The sequence below is a fragment of the Pinus tabuliformis genome, chromosome 6, assembly GCF_031772625.1.
Source record: "Pinus tabuliformis cultivar Carrire ecotype Pingquan chromosome 6, CPIR1, whole genome shotgun sequence".
Lineage (NCBI taxonomy): Eukaryota > Viridiplantae > Streptophyta > Pinopsida > Pinales > Pinaceae > Pinus > Pinus tabuliformis.
In genome coordinates this window covers 193,992,200-194,017,933 of record NC_142292.1, presented here as the reverse complement: position 1 = coordinate 194,017,933, position 25,734 = coordinate 193,992,200, and positions in this window count along the sequence as shown.

Genomic DNA, 25,734 nt, shown 5'->3' with positions numbered 1-25,734 from the left:
ATCAGGGAAACCAATGGGGACACTAAGATGAAAAATATAAGCCCCTCTGCCCTACCTCATTTCCATGGCTTGACCATAGAGGACCCCGACACTTTCCTGTTTGAGTTTGTTGTTATATGCCGAACCTATGACTATACAGATGATGAGAAAAAGTTAAAATTATTTCCATCTACCCTCAAGGATGCAGCATTGCGCTGGTTCATGGGTTTACCTGGAGATAGCATCACAACTTGGGCTCAAATGCAGCAGGCCTTTAACAACAAATATCAGGACTACTGTCGATCAAAGGATACTAAAGAAGAAATTTTCAGGATGACCATAGGCAATGATGAATCCTTAGAGGATTACGAAGAAAGATTCCAGCTTAGTTACAAAAGGGCCAGGTGCACACTTGACCCTGAGTCACTAAAGTTGGTCCTGCTTAGGGGAGTAAGAGAAGATCTTCTAGATACCTTACATTTGTTAGCAGGAGGAGATATCTACCAATTACCCTATGAGGATATCAAGACTGTCTTTAGAAACCATTCTAGGGTAGCCAGGAAAAAGGGTAGGGGTAGTCAACCTATGGCTAGTTCATCATCTTCCAACTCATCCATCAAGGGTGAAATTGGGAACATGATGGAAGATTTCAAAAGTGAGATGTTGCAAACCCTTTCCTTGCAAATGGACACCATGAACATTAAGAGGAAGCAGAAGGAAGCAAAGAGAGCCTTGGCCATGTTTTGTCCTAGATGCACTAGGAGGCATCCCAGGAATTAATGTCCATTGAACTCTATTGAAATTTGCTCGGTCTGTGAAGAAAACCACTCCACAGACAAGTTCCCTTCTTTAACTGGACTCAAAGTTGTATATCAAGGAGCTCAAGGGTCACTAAAAAGCTTTGCTACATTAACCAAAGGAGACCTCATGGGCCTAGACCATACCAGAAGGGCATGCAAGGGTCGTCCCATGCATATTACAACCATACCTTCTTGGGGACCCCCTGTTCATCCTTCCTGGTCTCTACACCCCCTCCTTGGTCCTATGCATCTCAGTATCACTCCCAGCCAGTCATATCAACCTTATGCTCCGCCACAACCTTAGTGGAACACACCACTTCAGGGGTGGGGGCCCCAATACAACAATGATCCAGCTCTATTGCCTCCACCACCTGCCCAGCCACAGCTCCTACACTCTACTCCACCCAAGCAACCCCATATGCCTGCCCAGCCAAATCCGAACCCGAACAACAAGCAGGCTCAACAAGTATACAATGGAGAGACATCATATCCAACTTATGTTGTGGAAATCCAGGAGATTAACCTGAGATCTGGGAGAGTTCTCCCGGATAACCAACCTCGACCTCCACCTGAGGAGGTTAAGGAAGAAATAGAGGAAAGCAACCTTAAATTAAATCCACCCTTTCCTGATAGATTAACCCAATCACTCCAGCCTACCCCATTAGAGACTAAACTTCTGGGAGAATTAAAAAATCTATGTGTAAAGATCCCACTTCTCCAGGAAATAAAAGATGTTCCCATTTACAATAAGTTTATTAAGGAGTAGTGCTTCAAGCATCCAGGGAGGCGAAAAAGGGATGCCCCTACCATTAATTTCATTGGGCAGCTATCTGACTTAATTTTGGGGCAGGTAACCTATCCAAAATATTTGGACCCTGGAAGCCTTGTAGTAGATGTGCACATCAATGGTACCATTGTCCCGCACACTCTGATCGATCTTGGGGCTACCATTAATGTGATGACCAAGGACACCATGCTCAAGCTCAGCCTCCAAGGTCCATTGAGGAAGAACACAACAGTTCTGCAACTTGCAGAGCGTTCCACAGTAACCCCTGAGGGAATTGTGGAGGATGTGATGGTCTCCATTGCCTCTTGGGAGTACCCTGCAGATTTTCTAGTTCTCTAGCCTAAGGCTAAACTTACTGGTTACCCTCTCATCCTTGGGAGGCCATGGCTGGCCACTTTCGATGCTAAAATTAGCTGCAGAGCTAGGAATATGACCATCAAGAATGGGCATATGTCTAAGCAGTTAGTCCTATACCCTCCTGCTCAACCGTCTCTAGAGCATGACTTACCTTTATGGTTGGAGGAGGAGGAAGAAGATGAAGTTTATTTCACCCAACTTTATGCTTTAGAAGCAACCATGGGAGGAGGACAGCAGGATGAGGATGACTTGATTGAACACCTCCTCAAAAGTCCAACTCCCATTTCATTACCCTTAGAAGAAGCAATAAAGGAAACCTAGAACAATCATCCAATTGACTTAAGCTTGGCCGATTCCAACCCACTCCGTGTCAAAACCATAGAAATTGGCCCAAAGAGAACCTTGAAAATCAATCCATCTCTTTCTGCTCTCGAAGAAGAGAATCTATGCAACATGTTAAAGGAAAATCTAGAAGCCTTCGCTTGGAGTTACAAGGAAATGAAGGGAGTACACCCCTCAATGTGTACTCACCAAATATACATCAAAGAAGGTTGCAAGTCGGTCCAGCAACCACAAAGGAGGATGAATCCAGCTCTTAAAGATATAGTCAAAGAAGAACTGCAAAAACTGCTAGATGCAGAATTCATTTACCCTATCTCCGACAGTGAGCGGGTCTCTCCTTTGGTGTGAGTTCCCAAGAAAAATGGTAAGAGGAGAATTTGTGTAGATTACAAGGAGTTGAATAAAGCCACAAAGAAGGATTATTTTCCTCTACCTTTCACTGACCAAGTGCTAGATGGCCTGGTAGGGAAAAGGTTTTTCTCTTTCCTAGATGGATTCAGTGGGTAAAACCAAATCCAGATCTGCTCAAAAGACCAGGATAAGACCAAATTCACTTGTCCTTGGGGTACTTTTGCCTATAGGGTCCTTCTTTTTGGCCTATGCAATGCTCCTGCCACTTTCCAGAGAGCAGTATTGAGTCCATGATGCGGTGGAGATTTATATGGATGATTTTACACCTTATGGTTGTGATTTTCAAGAAGCCTTGTCTAACCTAGGCAAAGTACTGCACAAATGCATTGAAATAAACCTGTCTCTCAGTCCTGAAAAAATTGAATTCTTAATGACTACAGGGACCATGCTAGGTCATTCAATATCTCAGCAAGGACTGCAGGTGGACCCAAACAAAATAGCCATCATCCAAAGGGTCCCGCCTCCTCAAAACCAAATAGATGTCAGAAGTTTCCTAGGGTTAGCTAGATACTATGGAAGGTTCATAAAGGACTTCAGCAAGTTGGCCTCTCCTTTATTTGGTTTGTTGGCCAAAGACTCTGAGTTTATATGGTCAAAAAGCTATCAAGATGCCTTAGACATCCTAAAGGATAAGTTAACCACTACACCGATTCTCCGAGGCCCAAATTGGGCCCTCCCCTTTCATATTCATGTTGATGCCTCACACAAAGCCATAGGAGAAGCCCTAGGTCAGATAGATGAAAAATTGCCTTATGTTATCTATTTTATCAGTAAGAATTTATCAAAGGATGAACTAAATTATACAGTGATTGAAAAGGAACTCCTGGTTGTTGTGCATTCATTAAACAAATTCAGGCATTATATTACAGGCTATCAAACATTTGTGCATACTGACCATGCTGCAATCAAGTATTTAATGAACAAACCAGATGTGAATGCTTGAATTATAAGGTGGTTACTTTTATTATAGCAGTTTGATCTAACCATTGTTGATAAGCCTGGTAAGGAAAATGTTGTTTCAAAATTTTTGTCTAGAGTAAATCTGCCTACAGGTGAAGAAGGAATGGTGGATGACCAGTTACCCGACAAGCACTTATTTTCTATTTCAGTTCTCTCTCTGTGGTTTGCTGATATAGAAAACTATTTGGTATTAGCACAGTTCCCACCAAACTTGTATTCCAAAGAAAAGGGCAAGATAGTCAGGAATATAGGTTTTAACCCCGTACAGAAATTACCTGCATATGAATTCTAAAACACATAAAATAAACAATGTGAGAACATAACACATAAAACACATATACACAGAGATTTTCCCCTAGATCCCAAAACCAGGACTACCAACTTGATTTTTTATTATGTTCCTTTCAATGTTATAATACATATTTATACATGTCGAAGCATCCAATACCATGGACCGAAAACCATCGCGTCCAAAACCATGGACCGAAAACCATCGCGTCCAAAAACATGTGCGAAAATCATGCACAAAACCATAGGTGTGTCCACCCAACCTAACATAGGTTCCAAAACCAAAATTTTCTGGGGCACTGCCCCGAACCCCATAGAGTGGGGTTAACTGCACCCCTCAAACCCCCTGTGACCCCCCCACTACGCAATCGGTGCAACGAAAGGGGGGGCTTCGTCCCCCCTCTAACCCCCCGGTTAACTACGTGGGTTGGTCATGGAAAGAATATAACACAACCCAACAAGGAAAAGCGCCCCCTTCACTTGGATTGGGGGAAATATTTTCAAACTTGGCCCAGACCGAATCTTGATAAGGTGTGTCAAGGAGGAGGAAGTCTTTGACATCCTTCTGACCTGTCATGATGGGCCTTATGGAGGTCACTTTGTAGCAAAGAGGACAGCATTCAAAGTGTTACAAGCAGGCTATTATTGGCCCACTCTTCATCGGGATGTGAAAAAATACACTAGTTAGTGTGATCGGTGTCAGAGGATGGGAAGGCATACTCCAAGAGATGAAATGCCTCTGTAGCCTCAAGTGACTTTTGAGCCATTTGACAAGTGGGGCATGGACTTCATTGGACCTATTGACCCTCCTTCAAAGCAAAAACAGTACATTATTTTTTGCACTAATTATTTGACTAAGTGGGCTAAAACCAAGGAAATTAAGGCAGCAACAGAAGAGAAGGTAGTTGAGTTCCTAAGGGAGAATGTATTCTACAAATTTGGGTACCCTAGAGAGCTGGTCACAGACCAAGGAAGCCAATTTACCTCCAACATGATCGAAGACTTGCTCAACCATCACAAGATCAAGAATAGAACCTCCACTCCCTATCATCCACAAGCTAATGGGCAAGTGGAGGTGATCAACAGAGTAATGGAGGGCATCTTGACCAAAGTGGTGAGCAGCAGTAGGAAGGATTGGGTAGAAAGACTAGCTGAGGCCACCTGGGCCTATAATACCACATGGAAGACCACCATTGGATTCACACCCTATGAGCTGGTCTATGGGAAAAAGGCCTTGATGTCCATTGAATTTGAATATAACACATTAAGGATGGCAACCCAACAAGATTTGGACCACAGAAGAGACATGGGATGTTAGAGAGGCCACTAGAGCCATGAAGGATATGGATATTGATTAAGTTGCTCAAAGGATGAGCAACACTTTCAGTAGGGGGTGATGATGAGCCTCATCATTGGGTAATTATATGGGCCTTAATTCACCTCCTAGATTATTCAAACCAACTTTTCTCATAACTTATTACATGTTTTTTATTATATTTTGTTTATGAGGTGAGTTAGAGTTGGATATTATGCTTTATGGTCTAATATGCATTGAATGCAAGATTAAAGGAGAAAAACAAGGAATTTTAGCAAAGACCAAAGCCAAAACTCGAATGGGAAAAGGGAGAGGGATTATAGGAGGTAAATCCTCCTCATTTACTACTCCTCCATTCGAATATTCCTCCATTCATCACATCAGCTCAGAGTGCAATAGCCAAATCATGAGGACTAAAAGGTAGTCGAGCAAGTGAGAGACAAAGCAATAGTTTATCTCGAGTTTGGGAGCCGAGCCTCCCTAATTTTAAGGAATTCATTGGGGACTTCAGATGTATAAGTAGAGAGGCCTAGGACCTTAGTAGGATTCGGATTTTTGATTGTAAAACTCTACTCTATTTTCGAGTTGCAAAACTTGTGACAGTTCTTTTGATGTAATTTGTTGTTTTTGTAATAAGCATGAGTTTTGTTTTGAGCCAACAGTGAGTTAACTCATAGGATTGAATCTCTTAGGTTAGATCCAAACCCTAGCAGCCAAGGCTCCTCTTTATTGTACATTTATGTTTAGTGTAGATTCATAGCTTCATTGGTAATTTGCTCATTAGATGCATTTCCATTACAAGTAGTGTAGATTAGATTGGTTGTGTGATAGTTTACTTCCATTTGTGCCTTATTTCAAGTAGCAGGTTAGCAAGGAGAAAAATGATCACCACAAGGTTGTTAGAAGTTGTCTCGGCCTCACTTCCTCCCTCTAGGACCATGACTTGAGGAAGGGACACTTAAGTAGCCCCAAAAACACAGATTTCTAGTTCTTTTATGAGCTTTGGAGTTTGTTGTATTTAATTTAGTATTTGGTTAATGTTGCAAGGTAGATTTCATTGTCATCTTTTTCATCTCCATTTTTGCAGTAGATCTCACTCATGCTTTCATTCCCTTCAGCAACTTTCTTCATGCATAGTATAGGCAGTTGACTCATTAATCCTGCTTTTCTAGTTTATGAAAATGTATCATGTTGCATAGCTTTTTGGAAGACACACATGTTTTATGCAGAAAGGTGATTCAAGATGAGACTAAGACTTCATAGCCAGTGGTCGTCTTCCACTTCATCCACCTTATCCATCCCTTGTCTTCACCATCACCCTCACTAGTTTTTCATCATTTTTCATTGAAATTCTCCCAAACACATTGAGCAAATCTAGCCATCTATCATCTTGGATATTGACTCCTGAATGATCCTAGACCTTCTAACACTCCATTCCACCCATCACACACCTTTCCTAAGCCTCCCATCACCTCCAACACCTCACATTTATCTCTCGGTTGTATCCTATAGGTTTCATGTAACTCCTATAAGATCATCTTGTAGGTTTCTAGTACATCCTGTAGGTTTTCCTGAAACAGCCTGTTTTGAGGCTGAATTGATGGAAAACCTCTAGGAAGTCACAAAAAGCCTCCTAGGGACCCTCCACACCATCCAACCACTTCATAAACCTTCTAGTCATCCTCAAACATCCTTAATCCACCTGTCACATCCACAAGAACAATTAGTTTGCATACTTGATTTTGCATATAAAGACCAAAAAAATGAAAACAGATTTAGTTTAGTTTCTTTACTTACACATTAGTATTATTTGATGCTTCTTACTTCTACAACTTAGATAGTAGCATTTGTTTTATGTTGATTTAGCATTTCTGCTTAGCATAGCTTCTTAAATGGTTAATTAGGGTATGGTGTGGTTTAGCATTACATGTTGGCCTTCTCCATTACTGCAATAGAGTAACTCTCTTAGAGTATATTTACCTTTCTTCCATCAAAGAATCAAGCCTCTTCTGACTCCATAGATGTCTGGCTTGGAACCCCAGTGGTCTCTCGCCATCTGAACAATGACAATAGGCAGAACCATCACTTTTACTTGTGCATACAGCATTGTCACCTCCAAGTTTGTACAAAACCCAGGTTGATAAGTAAAGTTGGTAGCCTAGGAGATGCAGCATCCTTGTTGCAATACTAGCGCTCATCAATATTTTAAATTTTTTTTGTTTCCCTCTATGTATGTTTATTTATTTATTTATTTAAAAAATATAATTTCAAACCATTCACTGGAACAATGTATGAAACTAAAAGGTAAAAATCCTCTACCCAATTGATGAAAGCCATTGAAAAAATTGACCTGAGTGAGAATGAGGCTAAGGTAGACTGAAATGCATGGTTAAGGGCCTAAGATAGATCAATATTTAATAGGAGGGTGAATCTAGATTTTAATTTTATGGTATATAAAACTTCCTAGACAACACTAATAGTATCATGAACACGTCAATTATCTAGGAATCCAAAATATTCAGAAGAGATGTGTTCAAATAAAATTGACTTGAGATAGGTTGTTATGACCTTAGATATTACTTTGTAGATGTATTTGTAAGGAAATATGGGCCGGTAATTTTCAAAATCAATTTGGATGTTAGCAATTAAAGTGGAATTGAAGGATGCATGAATTTACTTGAGACTTGAGTTGTCTCCAAAATATCTTTTGTTATAAGGCCCAAACACCCCAGGAAGAATTATATAGTCCATCCATCAGGTCTAAGAATACAATCTACAAAGTGATCTCTTTGACTACAGTTTATAATGATGAAACCATATCATCCATCTATGATTTGATTTCAATCATGTATTACTGAGTCAACAAAAAAAGTTATTAGAGAATTATATCAATGTAATCAACATCTTATAAGGAGTATTTTGAGACAGGTCTCATGCAAGAGTGCTATCAAGATCCATAATTCTTTTTCTAAATTGAAGTATGAGTTTTACTCCTAGTTGAGCATTACCGCGACAATGAAATCCCCAAATTCTTTATATTCCAATTTATATAGGAAATCCATGGCTAGTGCTGTAAAAATTAGGGTTTGAGGGTCCCAAGGATAAGGGAGTGTTATGTGCTATAGCCCTCTAATATATGTACGGATTTCTAATAGTATTACTCAATTTAATCTCTAAGCACACTAACTAAGGAGGCTAGACCATGTTCTTAGTTTAATTCCCTTATCCCTAGGTACTAGAGAGGGATCTTCCTTAATGTCATTCCTGATGTACTATAGCAACAAGATGGACAATCGGTTTAGGTAACGGTAGTCTTCAGTGCCTAATAGGATTCTAGTATACCCAAGGGTACATGGAAGACAAATCTATGATACTTTTTAAGAGTATAATCCATGCCAAAACTTTAACCAAGGAATGGGAAAAAATGACATTCCAATAAGATGAAAAGGGTGTAGAAATTTTGGAATTTTTATTTTTACATCTCAAATTGGAGCTTTCCTAGGTCCAAACCCTAAATATATTTAGCCTCAAGGATGATCCAAAATATAATTCACAACAACAAATAGTGGACAATTTTTAAATTGACTTCAACCCTAATGCATTAACTAATTCAAGCTTAAGGATACCAAACATATGCTAGCAAGTTTGATCCATTAGGTCACACTTTCCAAGTATAAAAATAAATTTAGATTCATTTCAGTTAATGCATTTTTACATTAATAAACCTTCTCTATTATATTTTATATTAATGTTAAATAATTTAACAATTTCAACCTTCACTTATGCCAAATAAACATGAAAAACTAGTGCTTGAAATTCTCAAACGAAGAATATAATAAATGATGGAAATCAATTATGCAATTAAGGCAATTTTGGATAGATGGAAACTTTTGTTGACATGGCGAATTTACCCGATCACAAACCCCAATTAGGCCTATATTCGTTTGGAATGGCTAGTTCCAACGGGTTTTAAGGGACCCCGTGAACTGTAATAGGTGTTGAAAGATTGGTTTCTGGGAAGAAGACTTCAATTAAATCAACAAAATAAAACAGCTAACCAATGTGTATTAAATCTTATCTACACTACTTCTAACTACTCTAATCTAGTCCTAACTGTCCTAATCTATCCTGCAGGAGCAAAACAAAAGGAGGTTAAACATCATATATAAATCCCAAGTCCAAATAAATCAATTACTGGTCCACATAAGAACAAGGTTGTCCTAAATCCTAATCACAATGCAATTACTTATAAAGGAATATACATTCCTTTCCATACAAATAACACTTGCAACTGATGTTTAACAAAGTCAGGGATCAGTAGCCTTTCATGAATTATTAATGTTATTGAATTACATTCAAATAACCGATAACAATCATGAACTGCAATTTAGCAATATGCATAAAGAAAATCACATTTGTCTTTATACCAGCAACAACACACTGATCCTAAACATATGAGAGAAAGGGGAAACAAATTTGAAACTACTGGCTCCTTCTTGAACCAAACAGTCCTCTTTATTCACAATAAATCAAAGTTGCTTTTCTCCAAATAAAAATCCCTTCTCTCCTATCTGGAAGTAATATTTATGCCTAAGGCCCCAACCCTTCGTCTTCCCATGTTCTTTTCAATATACTGATCCGAATAAACAGATGTAAAGCCATTGGTATCACTGCTGACACGTAGAAGGCATTTCCTGTCACTAGAGCGCTTCATTTCCTGGTGAAATGAATAGATGTTGATTAGAGGATGATGACTGTGTGTCATCTCTTCATGATGAGATCTAGGGCATTTTCGCTTTAGGAACACACAAGCAACACATGGAACTCGACTGACAACACCTAAGGCTGCTTCTTTGAATGGAACACATCCGCTCATGCATCTTTCATCTAGAGCCATACTTGATGCCTATGCACCTGTCCTTTGACCTTGCTTGCCTTCTCTCGGTCTTCGCCTGCAGAGATAACCGACCTCAGTCATACTCATATAAATATGATAAAATGCTTAAAAACACCAATATTTCCTTCATGAAGCATTTATAACATCATAAGGAATAAATGTGAAGGAATTGGCTCCCTTTTTTCTTTATTCATGCATCGATTAAGTCCCGCAAGCAAAAACTCGGTTTACATTGAAAATCACCGTAAAACACAGAACCGGATGGTATATCGGAAGGGGTCATAAGTGGTAACCGCTATTGAGAGGACAGCCTCGATTCCATTCTTCAAATGACACGTAGCATCTAGGAGGAAAGAGGATACCGCTTTTCGGGCGGGTACTCCTCGAGAAACTTGTTCACCCGAAATCTGTGTGGACCGTTGGATCCACGAAGGGCAGATCAACGGTGGAGGGGCTTAACACAGGAAAACACAGAAAACCCCATGGTCGGGCCATACAGCGGACTTCAAAATTTATAGATGGGAACATATATCATATCGGGTCCGCCATATGGGCTTTTACATTAAAAATCGCAACCGTAGTGTTTTACCAAATACACAGGAATATACGTGAAAACCCGCATCCGGGACGTACAGCGGGACTTCAAATTTTATATGCCCGAACCTAGAATTATTGGCGGGTCCAGTCATTTCCCCTTCCCTAACTGCATAACCCCTGGGCTCCATCGATTGTGATAAGTGATTGGGGAAGGCGAACCCGAAATATATATATACTGCACGCAATAGCCCCGGTGGGTCCGCAATGTGTGATATTCTTTGAAATGCCCCAACCTTAACACTTTTCATAAAACATAAGATTAAACGAGAAAATCCACGTCCAGCCATAAGGCCAGACTTGAAATAATATATGCCCGAATTCATAATCATCGGCGGGTCTGATATACCATGGTGCAATATATATATATATATATATATATATAACCCTTGGACCCATCGATTGTGATAAGCGATTGGGGGGAGGGTGGACCCAATAAAATATATATCGTGGTTAATACAGTCGTTGGGTCTAGAAGACATATGCGCCTTTTATATATATAACCTTGGGCTTGGCCGATAGTGATTTGCGATATAAATCCGAACCCGAAATATATGAATTTGGGTTGGTAATGTCGTCGGGTCCGAAAGGAAACAGTGCGCAATGTTAATTGCGATAGGCCAAAAAAAGGGATTTATGCATGTTTTGCAAACTATTTCCGCTATAAAGAGTTATGATTGGAAAAATGATGCGATAGAAGGTTTTGAGGGCTGAAAAGGTTCCGATGGAGGGAATGAATTGAGGGTTAGGCCGGGTGATGAATGGACCATGCGGCAGGGATTAAAAAGGGGGTCTTGACCATTAAGAACTGAAAATTTGGCTCAGCAACGAGTTAAAGTCTCTAGGACTAAACAAATCATTCGGAGAGGTAGAAGACCAACTTTTAGGGGACCCATTCAAAATTTCTGCCAAGGCAAGTTTTGATAGGGTGGTGGTTGTGGCCACAACAAATGGCAAACCGTTGGGCGAACCAGTTATCTCTATTTCCCAATAAACCTTGGATCAATAGAACATCAGGGTGTTAGGATAAACTTGAAATGCAGACTATATAGATGAACAAGCATGGGTTCCACTTAAACATTAATTGTTTTAGGTGGGATAGAGACAAATAGCTTCTACTTACTGATAGTTTTTTGACTGGCATGTTGGAAATAATACTGAGAGGGGGGGTGAATCAGTATTATCAAATTCTTTTCAATATATCTTCCTTATTTATACTTTGAATAATTCTTCAAATATTGATCATTACTTTGTATGTCAGTATCATAATATAATGAGCATGAACAAGAAAAGCAAACAGTCACACAAAAGAACACCAGATATAAAGTGGAAACCCAATGTGGGTGAAAACCACCTGCTGCAATATGTCTCTATCTTCTTTCAATTAGAAACTCCTTTTACAATGATTTTGTACTGGTGCAGTCCTTTACCAGTACGCAGGCTACAACCTGCAGAGAGCTACAACTCTCTCTTGTTTTCCAGTCTCTCCTGGAAACCCCCTACTTCTTTTCTTTCAAGGACCACTTTTCATTAATTTTCAGACTGGATCCAAGAACATCAAATAAACATTAAGTACATGTGAATCAACCAATCTCCTTATACAATCAAACCAATGAGCCACCCAAACTTCTCAGAATGTTGTAAACAGAAAACCAACACCAGTATCCTAAACCCAGAACACAGCAGCAAATAGAAAATAGGCAGCCAACAAATATTTCAAAACAGGTCCGCAACTTCACCAATATAAACCTGCGGACACCCGCACTTCACCTTCAGCTGTGCTGCGTATACCTGCACTTCGTCTTCTTCTGTACTGTGTACCCCGCACTGTGCCTTCAGCTGCTCTGTGTATACCCGCACTGTGACTTCCTCTGTACTGCGTACCCCGCACTGCGCCTTTAGCTGCGCTGCGTATACCCGCACTGTGCCTTCTTCTGTACTGCGTACCCCCGCACTCTCGCTTTAGATCCCCTGCGAACCTCTGATTAGGGCCAAATTAACAGTCCTCCAATGTACTACAGACAGCCAAATCCACAGATCTGATCATGCGCCCAAGAGATCACGACTTGGCAATAGATTCGCCTTCAAATTTTACCTTGATTTAGATCTAGCTTTTAAAACTGATAACCCGAAATTCAGATCTTAAGATATTCAACTTTCAAAGATATCTCAGCCAAGTGATCTCCTTCCCTATTTATAGTCAAGCCCTTATTCACACCATGGGACAAAACCATCAATAACCAATACAAGGGATCCAAACCGGGGCTAAATTAGATCTTATACCACGGGCCGAAACCATAGGATCATGAACGACGGGCTAAATACCGCGGGCCAAACATAAGAAAAACCACATGAGCGCGCTTCTCTGCCTTGAAGTGAGTGAACTGGGGGACCGCACCTTCTGAACGGTTAACCTGCGAGTATGACCGCATTACCTGCACGGCGTGCCTGCGGGTCCGCACCTTTTGAACCATTCACCTGCGAACCTCTTAATTTCCAACATTTTGAGAGCCTGAACAAAAAATTTCCACTAGAGTGAGTTGCCATCAAGTACAACACCTGTAACATAGAGCCATACCAGAATCATAATGCCAACAATCTCCCCCTTTGGACTTGATGGCAACCTCAAGATCCTCAACATCATTCTCCCCCTTTGACATCAAGGGCAAAGGGTTATGCTCCCCCTAAGAACATGCTCCCCCTGACTATAAACCAGATCTGCAAAGAAGAACCATAATCCACCAAACACCATAAATGACCATGAAAGAGATAGAGACATATTGCAGCAATATTCAGACCAGCATCCATGATCTCCTTCTGTACTTCCTCCATAATGCCAACAATGCATGATATGCTCCCCTTGAACCTGTGCCATTCGATCTTCGACCAATCCGCAACCCAGCACATGTACGCATATACTCCAGATGAACCTTGCGTACAACCAACAATCAGAAGAGATTCAACAACAAGATGATGCATCAACAACCCCCAGCTTTTGCCTGAGGTATTCAAAGGTCTCCCTAGGCAATGGTTTGGTGAGTATATCAGCAACCTGTTCCTTAGAAGGAACATACTTCAACTTGACCTTTTGTTCAAGCACTTGTTCCCGGAGAAAGTGATACTTGATTGGTATGTGCTTGGTTTTTGAATGCATGACTGGGTTCTTTGAAATGCTGATTGCACTTGTATTATCACATAAGATGGAGATAGGTGGTGTACAAGTGATTTGAAAATCCTGCAAGGTCTGCATCATCCAAAGGAGTTGAGTGCAGCAAGATGCAGCAGCAACATATTCTTCTTCAGCTGTAGACAAGGCAATCGAACTCTGTTTCTTGCTGAACCATGATACTAATCTAGAACCCATAAAGAAAACACCACCACTTGTGCTCTTCCTGTCATCCACGCTTCCGGCCCAATCTACATCAGTATAAGCATGAAGTGTGAGATTTGTATCTCTAGGATACCATAAGTCATAATTTTGAGTCCCTTGAAGATATTTGAAGATTCTCTTTACTGCCTGAAGATGAGTTTCCTTTGGATTTGCCTGAAATCTTCCAACTATTCCTACTGCATGCATGATCTCTGGTCGGGTACCTGTCAAATAAAGTAGACTTCCAATCATAGATCTGTAGGTTGGTTGATGTACTACTGCTGATTCAACATTTGCACTGAGGCTACATCCTGTGACCATGGGTGTACATACTGGTTTTGCATCTTCCATGCCATATTTCTTCAAGATCTGCTTGAGATACTTGGTTTGAGACAAGAAGATCCCTCCTTCCTTTTGTTGGATTTGCAGGCCAAGAAAATATGTCAATTCTCCAAGCAAGGACATTTCGAATTCTTTCTGCATCACCAATGCAAAACTTTGACTCATAGATTCTTCATTGCTGCCAAAGATAATGTCATCTACATACACAACAAGTATTAGCAATTTGTCATTTTCAATTTTTATATAAAGATTGCTATCTGCTGATCCTTTTGAAAAACCTTGTTGATGAAGATATTTGTCCAAACGATAGTACCAAGCCCTTGGAGCTTTTTTAAGACCATAGAGAGCCTTTTTCAATCTGCATACAAGATTTGGATCATTTCCAAGAATGAAACCATCTGGCTGCTCAATGTATACTTCTTCTTCTAAGTCTCCATTCAGAAAGGTTGATTTCACGTCCATTTGAAATACTTTCAACTTTTGAAAGCTTGAGAGAGCAAGGAACATTCGGATGGCCTCAAGTCTTGCAACAGGAGCAAAAGTTTCCTCAAAATCTATTCCTTCTTGTTGCGCATACCCTTTACAAACAAGTCTTGCCTTGTTTCTAATTACTTCCCCGTTTTCATTCAACTTATTTTTGAAGACCCATTTTGTCCCTATAACATTCTTATCCTTTGGTCTAGGAACCAACTCCCAAGTGTTGTTCTTTTCGATCTGCTCAAGTTCTTCATCCATTGCTTTGACCCAACATTCATCTTTGCATGCCTCTTTTACATTTTGTGGTTCAGTGGAGGAGAGTAATGCCAAATAGCTTGAAGCTTCTGCAATTGTTCTTCTTGTTTGTACACCTGCTTCTTTCTGCCCCAAAATCTGAGATTCTGGATGATTCTTCTGAACGTACCGGGATGGAGTCTTCTCTTCTATCCTTATCTGTTCCTCTGGTGCTTCTTGAGGTTCTTCTTCTTCATCATTTTGTCTTTGAGGGTAGTCTTCATCTTCTTCGATATTTTCATGATTTACTTGCCTAGGAATGTATCCCTTTTCATCAACCACTACATCAATGCTGTCAACAATTCTTCCAAGTCTTTTATTATAGCACTTATATGCATTGCTGTGTGGAGAAAAACCAAGAAGAATGCCTTCATCTTCTCTAGGTTCAAGTTTGCCAAGTTGCTCATCAGTATTCTTAATATAGCATTTGCTCCCAAAGATTTTGAAGTGCTTTACCGAAGGAGTCTCACCATACCAGAGCTCATGAGGAGTTTGAGTGTTGTTCACTCGAACATTTGTTTTGTTGAGAATAACAACCGCAGCATATGCAGCTTCACCCCAAAAAGTTGCGGGAGTTCCAGACTCATCCAGCATAGCACGAGCCATTTGTTGGACTGTTCTGTTCATCCTTTCCACCACTCCATTTTGCTGAGGAGTTCTAGCTGTAGAGAATTCTCTTCTTATCCCATGTTCTTCACAGAAATCGAAAAATTCATTTGAGGTAAATTCCCCACCTCTGTCAGACCTGAGGCACTTAATTTTGTAACCTGATTCATTTTCAACCAAGGCTTTGAAGGATTTGAATTTCTCGAATGCTTCGTCTTTGTGCTTCATAAGTCCTAACCAAACAAACCTGGAGAAATCGTCAATGAATAATATCAAGTATTCTTCTCCTCGAGGTGTCCTTTTCCTAAATGGACCACATACATCTGTATGGACTAGCTCAAGAGGCATGCTAGCTGATCCTTCCTTCTCCAGAAAGTTAGTTCTGGTTTGCTTTCCAAACTGACATGATTTGCATATGGTGTTGTCTGGAATTTTGATATCTGGAAGACCACGAACTGCCTGATATTTGCATGCTTTCCTTATTTGTGAAAAGCTTAGATGCCCCAACCTCCGGTGCCATAACCAGTGTTCATCATCCTTGCTCAAATAGCATTGTTGTTGTCCTTCTTCAAATATGTATAGATTATTTGGAGTTCTTCTACCTTTGATCACTGTTTCACCTGTATCAAGATCACGAACACGACATCCATTTGATCTAAATATCACCTCGGTTCCTTGATCACACATCTGGCTGACACTTAGAAGATTATGCTTCAATCCATCAACATACAAAACATTTCCAGCTTTGACCTTTTCTTTTAACTGAGCAGTGCCTTTTCCTTTTATAGCTGCAGGAGTATCATTTCCAAAAGAAACTTCTTTCCCTTTTCTAAAGCAGAATATGATTCAAGTTTTTCTTTATCACCTGTCATATGTTTCGAACATCCACTGTCAGTGTACCATAGATTTTCTTGTCCCTATGCATAAAATGCTATCCCACATCTTTCTGTTTGTGGTTCCTTTATTCTCCATGTTCTGGTGCTTGAGGCTTGTTCCTTTGTCTGCTGAAACCTGTTCCTGCATTCAGAATCTTCATGACCAAAGTTATTACAAATAGAACATTCAACTTCATTTTCAAGAGCCGAAAAGTTGTTATAGGTCCTTTTTGTAATCCCGGTCATACTTCTTTGTTTTTGAGCTTCTCTAGTCATGATTGTTTTATATGCAACACATTGAGCTGCTTTGTGACCAAAGTTATGGCAAGAGAAACATTGCCCATTGAAGAAACTTCTGCGATTATCAAATCTACCGGCCAAATGATTGTAATTTCTATTGTCATCCATTCTTGAAGCAAATTGAGAAGATTTTACCTGTGGCTGGTTGTAGCTCTTGTTCACCCTTAAGACAGATTTCCCCTGGTTTACCTGATAGTCTTTGTTCGTTCTTGATGTAATTCGTCCCTGCTTTACCTGGTGATCTCCATTGTGCTTTTACTCATTCCTTCTTGCTGCATCAAGATAACTCTTTGAGGTGGATGCTTGAGATGTTTCTCCATTATACCCCAAACCTGTCTTGTTTAGCGGAGAACGCTGTACATTGATGATCTCATCCAGAGTTTCAGATCCTTTGACAAACTTAAGATTAATAACCTTTGTTTTCTCAATTTCTTTTCTAAGGCCAACAATTTCACCTTCTAACTTTTCAAGATATTTTTCTTTTTCATCAATTTGAAATTGTAGAGTATCAATGATCATATTCTTTTCTTCTATACATGTCTTGAGTCTAGAAATCTCTTCATAAAAACTATCCACATCTATAGCATCCATGTAATCATCATCTTCAAATGCCATTAAAATTTTATAGTCATTACCTCGTTCATCTTCATCACTATTTGATAGACCATCACTGTCTTCATGAGTGTAGTAGCTTTTCTTATTTACATTATGTTTCTTGTTCCATCTAGCAGGTTCCTTTCCTTTGTCAATCTTATCCTTATGAGGACATTTGGCAGCATAATGACCTACTCTTCCACAAGCAAAACATTTAAAAGGTAGCTTACCTCTGAACCTTCCAGTACCCCGTTGAAGATTTCTGACAAAATTTGATTCTTCTTCTTCTTCTGGCACGTGACTTGATTCATAGTAGTCTCCTTTGCCTGAAGCCTTAAAAGCAGCTTCTCTCCTGTCTGATGGACCTCCTTTTCTCATTTCATAAGCAGTTAGAATTCCGTGTAGCTGAGACATAGTAAGAGTTCGTAGATTTTCCTTTTCTTCTATTGCAGACACTTTAGATTCAAACTTGGGGGACAATGATCTTAGGACTTTTTCAACCACAACAGCCTCTTTTATTTCTTCACCCAAGTTTTTCATGCAATTAACAATCTCATCTACCCAAAGGAAATAGTTATCCACACTTTCATCATTATACATTCTGAGATTCTCATACTGAATCCTGAGGGTTTGAAGTTTTGCACGTTTTACCTGTTCATCTCCTTCGTAGCTCAAAACAATCTTGTCCCATATTTCTTTTGCGGATTTATATTGCATAACCTTCACGAATTCAGATTGAGATAGACATCCTAGAAGAGTATTAACCGCCTTTGCATTTGTTTCATATTTCTTCTTCTCAGCTAGATCTGTAGGAGTAGCTGATGGAAAAGTATACCCTGTTTCTATAATGTCCCATACTTCTGTACCCAAAGATTGAAGATAGGCAGTAACTCTTACCTTCCAATATACGAAGTTTGTCCCATCAAAAATCGGTGGCCTGATTGATGCTTCCCTCTCGTAGTTGCTCATGATGTTAGATCTTCCTTCAAGCGATCATGCTTCTTCAGAAGGACCTGCTCCGATACCAATTGTTGGAAATAATACTGAGAGGGGGGGTGAATCAGTATTATCAAATTCTTTTCAATATATCTTCCTTATTTATACTTTGAATAATTCTTCAAATATTGATCATTACTTTGTATGTCAGTATCATAATATAATGAGCATGAACAAGAAAAGCAAACAGTCACACAAAAGAACACCAGATATAAGGTGGAAACCCAATGTGGGTGAAAACCACCTGCTGCAATATGTCTCTATCTTCTTTCAATTAGAAACTCCTTTTACAATGATTTTGTACTGGTGCAGTCCTTTACCAGTACGCAGGCTACAACCTGCAGAGAGCTACAACTCTCTCTCGTTTTCCAGTCTCTCCTGGAAACCCCCTACTTCTTTTCTTTCAAGGACCACTTTTCATTAATTTTCAGACTGGATCCAAGAACATCAAATAAACATCAAGTACATGTGAATCAACCAATCTCCTTATACAATCAAACCAATGAGCCACCCAAACTTCTCAGAATGCTGTAAACAGAAAACCAACACCAGTATCCTAAACCCAGAACACAGCAGCAAATAGAAAACAGGCAGCCAACAAATATTTCAAAACAGGTCCGCAACTTCATCAATATAAACCTGCGGACACCCGCACTTCACCTTCAGTTGTGCTGCGTATACCCGCACTTCGTCTTCTTCTGTACTGTGTACCCCGCACTGTGCCTTCAGCTGCTCTGCGTATACCCGCACGGTGACTTCCTCTGTACTGCGTACCCCGCACTGCGCCTTTAGCTGTGCTGCGTGTACCCGCACTGCGCCTTCTTCTGTACTGCGTACCCCCGCACTCTCGCTTTAGATCCCCTGCGAACCTCTGATTAGGGCCAAATTAACAGTCCTCCAATGTACTAAAGACAGCCAGATCCACAGATCTGATCATGCGCCCGAGAGATCACGACTTGGCAATAGATTCGCCTTCAAATTTTACCTTGATTTAGATCTAGCTTTTAAAACTGATAACCCAAAATTTAGATCTTAAGATATTCAACTTTCAAAGATGTCTCAGCCAAGTGATCTCCTTCCCTATTTATAGTCAAGCCCTTATTCACACCATGGGACAAAACCATCAATAACCAATACAAGGTATCCAAACCGGGGCTAAATTAGATCCTATACCACGGGCCGAAACCATAGGATCATGAACGACGGGCTAAATACCACGGGCCAAACATAAGAAAAACCACATGAGCGCGCTTCTCTGCCTTGAAGTGAGTGAACTGGGGGACCGCACCTTCTGAACGGTTAACCTGCGGGTATGACCGCATTACCTGCACGGCGTGCCTGCGGGTCCGCACCTTTTGAACCATTCACCTGCGAACCTCTTAATTTCCAACATTTTGAGAGCCTGAACAAAACATTTCCACTAGAGTGAGTTGCCATCAAGTACAACACCTGTAACATAGAGCCATACCAGAATCATAATGCCAACATGGCATTCTCCAATGGCAGTATTATGGGGTTTATTGACCTTCCTTTACCTGTTTCCCACTTTCAAAAATCCTTTTGGGGCCATCACTGGTTTGTCCATACCTGTTTAGGTGTGTACCTCAGCTCTTTATTTCTCATCAAACTTGATGTAGACATGTTTATCTTTATATGAGAATTTCAGTGCTATATTTTCATTGATTGAATGGGGTGCAGTCATGGATCATGCCATATTTTTAAACCTCTTAAGCAAGGTTGGGCTTGCTGTGTCAACTGGTACTCTGAGCCCAACAACAATCCTTACTCTAACCGGCTTCCCAAACAACCTGTCCTTCCAAATTGGCACAAGGACTTGACATTTCATTTTCTTTTAAATAAGTCCTTCCAGTTTCAGGCACAAGGACTAGAGCACAATTGGATTTGCCACATGGTATATGACAGTGAGTTTAGCCCATGAAAGGAAATTTACTTGTAGATAACAGGTATTGGGCAATTTAGTGTGGTGGATGGGACCAATGGAGAATGACTGCAAACCTTACAGGCAAGTATAGGCTAGGTCTGAGTGGGATTTATTCAAAATGCAGCGTCCCTCCATGCCAGTCCAGTTGTAGTTACACATTTTTTGTTTTATAAAGATGCCCCTACATGCTCCAGATATCCAAGTTATCAACAGATCTTACCCAGTTCTCAACAGATGCCAATGAGTGGCTTGGTTTGAATTCCACAACTGATTTTCAAGTTCTCATGGGCTGATTGAAAGTTTGTTTGATTTGCAAGGTAATGATGGATTTAGAAACAACAGAATCATCAGCAGGTTAATGAGGAAGGGGAAGGCTGAAGGTGGTGAATGAGGGAAAATCTGAAAGGTAAAAACGAGACTGGAGGACCGAAATCAGTTGGCTGAAAAGGACTGCAATTCAAAACAGAAGGAAAATAAAATTGCAAGAAACAAGAAAGGAAAAGACTGAAATGTAACTAAACTAACAGCAAAAATAAAATGAATTCTAACCTATTCAGGAGGTAACCACCATGTGGTGGCTACTGGAAGTATCTCTTCAGATGTTGGCCATTAATAGGGAGTTTTTCAGTTTCTCCCTGTAAAGTTTTCAACCTGTAAGTTCCTTGACCAATTTTTTCCACAACTTGGAATGGGCCCAGCCATAAGTGTTGGAATTTTGTGTGTTTACCTTTTGGCTCATTTAACTTGTCCCATTTCAGGACTAGCTCTCCTACTTGGTAATCTTTATCTCCTGCCAGATGGCAATCAAACCACCTCTTCACAATCATTTGGTGATTTTTGAATTTAATTCTGGCTTTATCTCTCAATTCCTCCAACCTCATCAGTTGGTTGATCCTTTCTTGAAGCAAGGCTAAAGGGGTTCCTCTTGAAGCTTGGGAGAGCTATAAAGAGGGCAGGGTAATGTTTGGAGGCAAGATGGCTTCCTGTCCATAGACGAGGAAGTATGGGGAGTTTCCTAAGGCCACTTTAGGGGTGACCCTATCGGCCCAAAGGGCATTAGTGAGAGCGTTGTGCCAGTTCCTCTGGTTGTCAGCGACAGATTTACGTATTATGCGTATGAGGTTCTTATTTGAGGACTCTGCAACTCCATTTCCCTGGGGGTAATAGTTTGAGGCATACCTTATGTGGATTGATTTATCAATAGAAAACTTAGTCAATTTCAATGAAGAAAAATAAGAATCATTATCAAATATAAGAGCGTCAGGAATGCCATACCTGTTGATAATGAATTTCTCAATAAATGATATTACCTCATCCTCGTTCACCTTCTGAAGCGGGATGGATTCGGTCCATCTGGTGAAGTAGTTGGTCGCTGTGAGTATATACTTATGTTGCTGTGAGGAGTTTGGAGTGATCTCGCCTATGATATCTAGGCCCCACTGCTGGAATGGGTGATAAATCATAACTGGCTTGAGGGGAACAACTGGCTTCCTTTCTCGTCCTGCGATGGTTTGACACACTTTGCATTTGCAAGTGTAGGCATGCGAGTCTCTGAACACTGTGGGCCAATAATATCCAGCTCTTAATATTTTGTGAGCAGTGGTCTCTCCGCCATAGTGACCACCTGCTGGGTCGTCGTGCATTTCTTTCAATACATGGTCGGCATCATCCTTTTCCAAACACCTCAGCCAGATTCCATCATAATTTTTTCTGTATAATGTGTCATTGGCCAAGTGATACTGATTAGATTTCAATCTAAGCGCTCTGCTCTGTGATGTGTCCAAGTGCTCAGGACAAGATCCCTATGTGAGATAGAAGCATATGTTTTAATACTGCGACTCAGGATCCAAAAGGGCTTCTGACACTTCGCATTCATATATCAGCACTTCATTAATCCATAGGGGCTCCTCCCTGTGTTCTACTTGTTCATTTTGCATGCTCTGCACTTTTGGTTCTTCGGATGCCCCTTCTGTATCCGCCAAGGCTTCTGTTGCTAGCCTGCACAACCCCTGCCCTCGGACTATCTTTGTTGGCTTAATCTCGAGGTCGAATTCTTGAAGTGCAGTGATCCAATTCCCTCTTTGTTTACCCATTTCTTTCTGCACAAAGAGGGCTCTCACAGCAGGATGGGGAACGATTACTTTAGTCCTAGCCTTTAATAAATAAGGGCGGAAATGTTTTATGGCCTTAAAAACTACAAAGCCTTGTTTCTCCACGTCTAGGTAGTTTAGTTCTACTCCTTGGAGATTTGAACTCATGTAAGAAATAGGGACTTCATTGCCATCATCATTTTTTTGAGAGAGAATTGTAGCATATGAAAGATCGGAAGCAAAGGTGTATAAGAAGAATTCTTTGCCAAAATTGGGGTTGACCAATGCAGGAGCTTCTGTGATGGCTTCCTTGATTCGCTGAAATGATTTCTTAGCTTCATCGCTCGATTTATACACAACGTCGTTATTCATCATCAGCTGCATGGGGCGCACAATTTCCGCAAAGCCTGAGACAAATTTTCTAACAAAATTGATCTTCCCGAAGAAAGATTGCATGGCTTTCTTATTTGCAGGGGTTTGTATTCTCATGATGGTCTCTATTCTTTCAGGATCAATAACAATCCCTTCTTTAGAGAGGATATGACCCAGTGGTTTCCCTTCTATGACTGCAAAGACACTCTTCTTGGGATTCAATGATATTCCATACCTTCGGCATCTTTCAAAAATCTGTCTCAGGTGGTAAATATGATCCCTTCTGTGATACGAATACACAGTGAGGTCATCCATGTAAACCACTATTGATCTGTTAATCAACCCTCGGAAAGCTATGTCCATAGCTCTCTGGAACATGCCGCCCACGTTAATAAGTCCAAAAGGCATTTTACAATATGCGTAGGTGCCCCATTTAGTATTGAAGGTTGTCTTCACCTGATCCCCACTAGATACCAACACTTGATTATATCCTGAAAACTTATCTAATAGGGATAACATTTCAAACCCAGAAACGCGCTGAAGGATGTGTTCCATAGAGGGGACAGGATGGTTATCCTTTTGTGATGCTTTGTTTAGGTTTTTGAAATCAATACACAACCTGATATCTCCATTTTTCTTCCTTACTGGCACGAGATTGGCTACCCAGCCTGTCTGTCTAACGGGAAAATGATTTTAGCATCCAGCAAATTGTTCAATTCTTTCTTCACCAATGGTTCCAGGCTTGGATGCATCTTGCGAAGTTTTTGTTGGTAGGGCTTAGCCTTCTTTTCTAAAGGAATTACATGTTGCATAATGCTGGTATCAAAGGTTTTTAGGTCTCCGTATGTCCATGCAAAGACGTCCTTGTATTCTTTGAATAGCTTGAAAAATGCAGCCTTTTCTTGTGGGGAACACCCAAGCCCAAATTAGCAATTTGTGGGTCTTCTTTGGTCCCAAGGTTGACCGATTCGTACTTCATGGATGAGATATGCATTTGCAATTAGTTGGCTTCTTGAATTTACTATGCAAGTCATACAAGTGCTCCATCTTGACAACTAACTTGGGAATCATATTGGACTGATCCTTTTATTCATCTTCCCTCTCGTTCATAAGCTTGTCATGCTCTTTTTCATCAATGACTGCATTCTTGAATGTCTTCTCGTAGTGCAAGAACTCAAGGATTTGCTCGTCATATTCAAACACCTGCCAGTTTGAGATGTTATCAGGCACAGATGGTCTGAAAACCAATTCAACATAACATTTATTCTTCTTCAATCTAAAATCAGGCAAAAGTTTAGCAGCCATACTAGCCATCAGATCAGCATCTTGGTTTTTCCCTTGAGGTATGTATGTGATATTAAAAGAATCAAAATTTTCAATTAAGCCCCATACCTCATGTTGGTACCTTACCAAATGTGGTGAATTGTTGTGTATCCTCTTCCTTACCTGATCCACGATTATTTGTGAGTCACCAAAAACTTTAAGATTTTTCACCTTCATATCAATGGCTTTCTTTAGGCCTTGCAGCAAGCCTTCATACTCTGTCGTGTTGTTAGTGCACGTGAACTCCAACCAGTTGGCCATCAGATGTTGGTTCCCTTGTGGATCAACGAGAACGCTCCCATCACCTACACCTTCAAGGCAGTTAGAGCCATCAAAATAGAGTGTCCAAAATATAGAGTCTAATGTTACATCAATTGAATTGCTTCCTACGAAACTAGTTCTATTATCTACTATATTACAAGGTGGTTCATCAGTTGGATTACAGGGGAGAGCTTCCAACTATGTGTTTATTGCAGTTTCTTCAGTTGTTTCTGCATGGAATTCTCCAAAACAGGTTTCTGTGGCACAAACATTGAAACTATAATTCCCAAGGATAGAGTTGGTAAACATTACAAGTTCATTGGGACCATTTAGCTCCGTCACTACATACTTCATGTATCTTTCACGATCAACTCTCAGCATATCACCCTTCCCCTTCTGAGGTAGCAAGAGATGGGACCAATCAGTTGAGAAGTATCCATTCAATTTTTTTGACCAATCCCTACTAAGCAGCATTCCATAAGCCTCGGGTATATCGACTACCACTATATCTATGACTTGTGTGTATTGTGGTTTAGCAGTCATCTGAATCAATACATCTTTCAATTCCCCAATCACTTTCACATTTTTCCTGTCTAATTGCATGATTCGAGTTCTAGTTTTCTCAAGTACCGCATGAAGTATTTTAGCAACAACGTAAGGCATCACAGTGGATGAGGCACCTGAGTCTACCAAGCAATTGTGTACGTTCATGTTGAAGATTTCAAATGTGATAAGGAAAGGGGGAGTCATGGATTTAGATTTCCTTCCTATCATGGTTGCACTAACATCTTGGGGGTTTCGATTCATTTTCGATAGGGTGGCTTCCATGGCTGCTGGCTTTTGGGCTGTACTAGGAGTACTAATAGGTCTGGAGACTGACTTTTGGGTTTGGCTGCTCGGGATGGTGGGAGTTTTGCAGTTCCACTCATTCATAGCTTTCAAGAGCAAATCTCTTTGCTGCGTTAATTTCAGCAAATCAAAGTATGTGATATTAGCCCTAGATTTCTTAAGATCATCCACAATATTGTAATCAATGTTATAAACAGGATAGGGCAGAGTAAACATACCAGTTTTTCCATTCTTAGGTGGGAATTTACCATCTTGAGTAGCCTTCGTTGCAGTGGGAGATGCATTTTCTTTCTCTAGATGGTTTGCAACTAGG